The sequence below is a fragment of the Triticum aestivum genome, chromosome 4B, assembly GCF_018294505.1.
Source record: "Triticum aestivum cultivar Chinese Spring chromosome 4B, IWGSC CS RefSeq v2.1, whole genome shotgun sequence".
In the NCBI taxonomy this organism is placed as follows: domain Eukaryota; kingdom Viridiplantae; phylum Streptophyta; class Magnoliopsida; order Poales; family Poaceae; genus Triticum; species Triticum aestivum.
The window spans coordinates 24,290,406-24,296,703 of NC_057804.1; positions in this window are offsets into that span (position 1 = coordinate 24,290,406).

The following is a 6,298-nucleotide window of genomic DNA, read 5'->3' on the forward strand; positions in this document are numbered from 1 at the left end:
CACGAACCATCATATTAATTAATTCACACATACACACATGTATAGCTATATACAATTTCTTCTACATATGCATGTTGCCTTCGGAGCCAGTGGCATTATAGTCTAATTGGTGCCTTCGAAGCACGATGACAATTGGAAGTGGTTTTCATTGGGGCGGTAGCGGGTAATAGTATTCTCCCTTCGGATTTATGACCTGGTCGAGCAAAAATCCCGCTATTTCCTCTTGAAGTGCTTCTACGCGCTCCGTTTCTAGGAGCTTCGCCCGCACCTCTCTAAACTGTTAAGAAGGAGATCAATATGCATGTGTATTAGTTGTGTGACTAGATATCGATAATGGTGTAAAAATTGTGAATAGTGTTTTGACAAGCGTACCCATTCCTGTCTTTGAGATCGGCTCCTTTCGGACGCCATCATGCGAATATTCTCGCAAACGCAGAATGCACACAGATCAGTCCCCTGCGCCTGCTTCAGGGCCTTTACGAGAATGGAATTTGATCAGATAATAATTAATCAAGCATGATAATTAAAGAGATGGCAGCTAGCTAGCTAGCTAGTACTACTTAATTACTTACCTTGGGTCTTCCCCATTTAAGCTTTTATTTTCATTCGCCGTCCGTGACCCTGATGAACCTTGCCCAAGCCCTGCCCGCCGAAAAAGAAAATGAATAAAGGGGTTATTAAATAGTTCATATCATGAAATGACGAACTAATTAATAGGCCGAGATATATAGTTAATAATGATTGAAATTACCTGTTGACTATCCCAAACAAGATGTTATAGTCAGTTTTTTCTTTGAGTAGTGAGTCCAGTATTTCAACTGTTCCGGCGTCAACTTTAATGATACATAAGACCCAGTGATATCTACATGCACACACGTTTGCATGTCTTAATTAAGCAGGCATATGTAAGCAAAAACATGTAGCTAGCTAGTAGGCAAAAACAGAGAATTTGTAGTACAAGACAGTATGACTCACTGGAAGTTGTAAGGAAGTAGTATATCTTCATTGTATTTGAGGCGCTTCAAGAACTCTAGCATGCTGTCCTCTACGGCCTTTTGATGACGTTCATCTATTTTCCATGTGTATTCATTAACAGTGTTTGGGTCAATGAACCCAATGCCATAGCGTCCACCTTTTCTCATTTCATACATCTTCATCCTGCATATAATACCACAGAAAAGAATATAGTGAGGATAATTACAGGTAATGATAAGGATCACTACAGCTAGCTTGAGACTTAAATTATAAAAAGAAATCACTTACAGACAATAGCAACTGACGATAGATTTATCGAGTGCGTCTTGATTGTATAACTGAAACAGTTCAGAATATTCAACGGACACAGCTTTCTCATGGTAGTAATGATCCTCCTTGACATTCACCATGAGGGACAATCGATCGGAAATCTTAGTAATGTCCATGTACCATTGATGCAATTCATACATTCTCGTTGGGAGGTTCTTGACCTTGTCTGGCTCGACCAAAGGTTGGCCCCGAACATATTTTCGTTTTATTTCATCCTCTCTAAGCACAGGCATGGGCTCGATCTCGAGGAGTTGTCCAACAGTGATTTTGAGAACTTCAGCCTGCATTATATGCTCCTCCGTTATTACCACATTGCCCATCTCAGGAACGTAAATTGTTTGCCCACAATAATATTGGGCGCGCGTACTGTCACGTGTTGTTGGCACAACAAGCGAGGGGATCGATTGCGGCGCCTGTTCTCCCAGCTGGGGAATGGTTTTCCCGCATTTTTTAACAGCTGCTTCTTGTTTGCTCGATCCCGAGCTCGCCTCCTTACGTACACGTGCTCGATTTAACTTCCTGATGTGGCGCTCATAGTCTGTGTCAACAGGCTCGGGAGCTGGTGGTTGAGCCATACGAATGAAATGGTCAATCGTTTCCTCAGGCACTTTCTTCCTTGGCGGTTTTGGCGGTTTCGGTGCAAAATGGGCTTCCACCTCGGACTTGGATATGGCTGCGATTTCCTCCTCGGACCTGTCATAAGCCCTCTGCGGAAGAGGCGTGAGACTTGGACCATATTTATATCGCTTGACTCCGCCTGTACTTCCTGTACTACATCGACTCGTATCGCTACGCACCATAGCTGCGGGGTGTCTCTTCTGTGATTGCTGAGGCGGCGGAGACGGCTGACGGGGCTGAGTTGGACGAGGAGGAGTGGCCACCTGAAGCTATGCCGGACTTGGAGGAGGAGTGGCCTGAGCTTGTGCCGGACTTGGAGGAGGAGTGGATGTCTAACGCTGTGGCGGACTTGGAGGAGGAGGAGTGGCCTGACACTTTGCCGGACTTGGAGGAGGATTGGCCTGACACTTTGCCGGACTTGGTGGACTTGCAGGAGCGGGAGACTGCTGACTCGGTGGCAGACTTCGACGAGGAGTCGGCTGACGCGGTGTCGGTGGCCTTCGAATGATGATGCAATCCTTTTTCCATAGGATGATATGATGTTTGGCGTCTCCGAGAAAGCGCTCGTCGTCACCTCCAGGATAGTCAAGTTCTAGCTCCGAATATGGGTCCACCACCTCATCAACCAAGACACGAGCATAGCCCGCTGGAATCGGGTTGCAATGGAAGGTTGCCTCGGGGGCATTTGTAAAAGCAACGGCGTCCGCCACCTTCATGGATATGTTCTTCATTTTGACGTGTAGCTCACAGCTAGTGTTCTCCGTGATGTCATCCACGGGGTATCTACCCAGCATTGCATCGTCCGGGGTGGAACCCACGCTGCTTCGCGGCATGGATGGGGCGGTGCTATCCAATGCTGGATCATTCGCTAGCTGCTGCAGCTGCTGAGACCCCCTTTGCTGGGTAAGTGAGTCGATCTGCTCCTGCTGCCGCTGGAATTTGACTACCAATTCCGCTTGACTTGCTTCTAGGCCTTGAAGGCATTCATAGTCCCGCTTCCTCTGCTCCTCCTCCATCTTCCTCTTCTTCTCCTCCACAATCTTCTTTCTCGCACGGGTTCTGTAGTCGGTGTTCCAGTCTGAGAACCCCTCATACCACGGAATAGCGCCCTTGCCTCGTGTTCTTCCCGGGTGTTCAGGATTTCCCAGGGCACGCGTAAGCTCGTCGTTCTCTCTGTTGGGCTGGAACACCCCCGATCGTGCCTCTTCTATTGCAACAAGTATCGCATCGTCGGCTCCCTTCAGACTTGCCCTCGTCGAAACATTGCCTGTCTTCAGATCCAACTCCCCCCCATGCGCATAGAACCAAGTCCTGACCCTGGGGGCCAGCTCTTAGTAACCGGAGTGGCACCTGCATCCTCCATCTCTTTCTCAGACTTATCCCACTTAGGCATTGCCACCGCATAGACACCTGGCCCCAGCTTATGGAACTTATCCTTTTTTCGGCATTCTTCTTGTTTATTCTCGACCGTTCCTTAGCTAATTCCGAATCCTTGAATTTCACGAAATCGTCCCAATGAGCACGTTGGTTCTCTAGTGTTCCCTCGAATACTGGAGTCTTCCTTCCTCCCTTGACATACTTGTCCCATTCACGATTCTTGTGGTTCTTGAATGCAACCTCCATCTTCCTAAGAGCAGCATCCTTGACTTTCTGCATATCTGCTTTTGTGAAATGATCTGGTAGGGTGAAATGTTCCATGAGAGTATCCCAAAGCAGATCTTTTTGATTCTTGTCGACAAAAGTAACATCTGAACGTGGAGCAGCATCCTCTTTGCCTTTTTGTCTTTTGTCTTTTGCTGGCTCTCTCCATTCTTGAAGGGAGATCGGGAGTTGGTCCTTTACAAGAACTCCGCACTGACGAATGAACTTGTCCGCAATCTTCTTAGGCGCTAATGGTTCGCCATTAGGTCTGACTGCCTCGATATTGTACTTTACGCCCTCCTTCAACTTTTTGTTCGGGCCTCGTTTCGTCCTTTTGCCTGAAGATTTGCTCGATCCGGATGGCTGAAAGAACAAAGATCGATTCGTTAATATATCTTCAAGTCATTTAAAACATGTGATGATCACCAGATACCTGCTTATATAAATATATATACCTCGCCGGTCTTTGTTTTTTCAGGATCAACATGTTCTTCGTCATCGTCATAATCGTAGTTCATGACTTCATCAATTCGGTCGTCGCGATCGAATATCATATCACCCTCTCCTGTGTTGTTTAGAAATTCGGAGCCGTCATAATCTTCTTCATTCTGATCATCATTTGGCCCGCGTATCATATCGAACATGGTCTGTTCTCCCTCTCTGTCGGTATTGTCGGCCATAGCTTTTATTTAACTAATTCAAAAGAAATATAAAACAATTTAGTATTCCAATTACATCGTCTCGAATAATAGATATAATCTCAAATACTTCGTCTAGAATAATAGATATAATCTCGAATACATTGTCTCGAATAATATATAATATTGAATAGTACATCACTGGCTAGCTAATTAAAGATCGAATACTACAAAAGAATCTAGGACACTCGCGGTTCCTGCGGCGCGGGCGGTGGACACCCAAAGAGAAGGAACCCTCACAGGATCATAGCTGAAGTGAGATCCCCGAAGATACTGCCAGGTATTGGAGAACCTGCCGCCCTCTAACGCAACCATGTAGCGATGGACGTGCTCGTCCTCCTCCCTGACACGGCGACGTACCACCTCCGGCGGGGCCGGGTCCCTCCGCACCGAAACTGGCCCACGCGAACGCCACCAAACGAGACCAGGGTCGACGACGGGACCCGGGGCCGGGTTCCTCATCAAGCGGCGCGCCCCTCCAGGCAGCACCTCCCAGTGCCAGCCCGGCGGAGCCCAGTCCCGGACATGGGTCGGCTGGACGTCGTCGTGGACGGGTCGACGGCGAGGATGCGGGCCGGGCATCGTCGAGAACAAATACTAGCTATATGCCCGCAAAAAGTAACATTTTTTTAATGATTGGATTTTGATAACTAAAATTTCTAACATTTCTATATAACACTAATTATGCTAATCTAAATAATCTAAATAACACTAAAATTTCTAACATTTCTAACATTTCTATATAACACTAATTTCTAACATTTCTATATAACACTAATTTCTAACTGATTAAACACTAATTATATCCATCTAACACGCATTCATACATATATAATAGTGAAAAAATAATAATCTAAATAATCTAAACTAATTAAACATACAAAATACGCGTGTGTGTGTACTAATTAAACACTAATTATCTAAACTAATTAAACATACAAAATAATAATCTAAATAATCTAGACTAATTAAAGACTAATAATCTAAACTTATTAAAGATGCTTGTGTGTGTGTACAGGCTCGGGGAGGGCTCACAGCGGGTGACGGCGACGACGAGGCGACGACGAGGCGAGGCGACGACGAGGCGACGGGGACGGCGAGGCGACGACGAGGCGACGGCGGGGACGACGCGACAGGGACGGGGACGGCGCGACGGGGACGGGCCCGGGGCGGCGATGAAGACGAGGGCGGCGACGGGGACGGGGGCGGCAACGGAGACGATCGAGGGCGGTGGCGACGGCGACGGAGACGGAAACAGAGGAACGAACAGAGAGGGAAATTGAAATTTTCATAGCCGTTGTATATATAGAAGGCACCTTTAGTACCGGTTGGAACCACCAACCGATACTAAAGGCCTGTTTTGGCCAGGCCAAGCGGCGGGAAGCGACCCCCTTTAGTACCGGGTGGTGGCACAAACCGGTACTAAAGGCCCCCTTTAGTACCGGTTTGTGCCACGACCCGATACCAAAGGGGGTGCGCTGGCGCAGGTGCGGTGCGGCAAGTTTAGTCCCACCTCGCTAGCCGAGGGGCGACCGCACTGGTTTATAAACCCCGTGCGGTCGCTCTCTCGAGCTCCTCTCCAAAGTAGGCTTACTGGGCCTACGTGTTCTTTCCATCCCTGTGGGCCCACTTGGCCTTTGCGGGCCTGCATCCTGACCCAACGACAGGTTGGGTTTCTAGTCGTATGCAGGCCGCTCTGGCCTAGTAGGCGGGCTTAATTTTATTTTATTTTTTGCTTTATTTATTTTTGTGTATTTAGAGTTTCTTTGTGAACATTTTTGTTTTAGGTACAAAAAATTACAAACTTTCTGTTAGGGCTTTTTTTTATTATTTTTTTGCTTTATTTATTTTTGTGTTTTTTTGTGTATTTAGAGTTTCTTTGTGAACATATTTGTTTTAGGTACAAAAAATTACAAACTTTCTGTTAGTGCCCGTATTTTTCAAATTTGAATAGTTTAAATTTTGAATTATTTGAAATTAGTGTGAATCACTAGTTTGTGAATAACTTAACTTTAAAAATCAGTAAAGGCATGAAA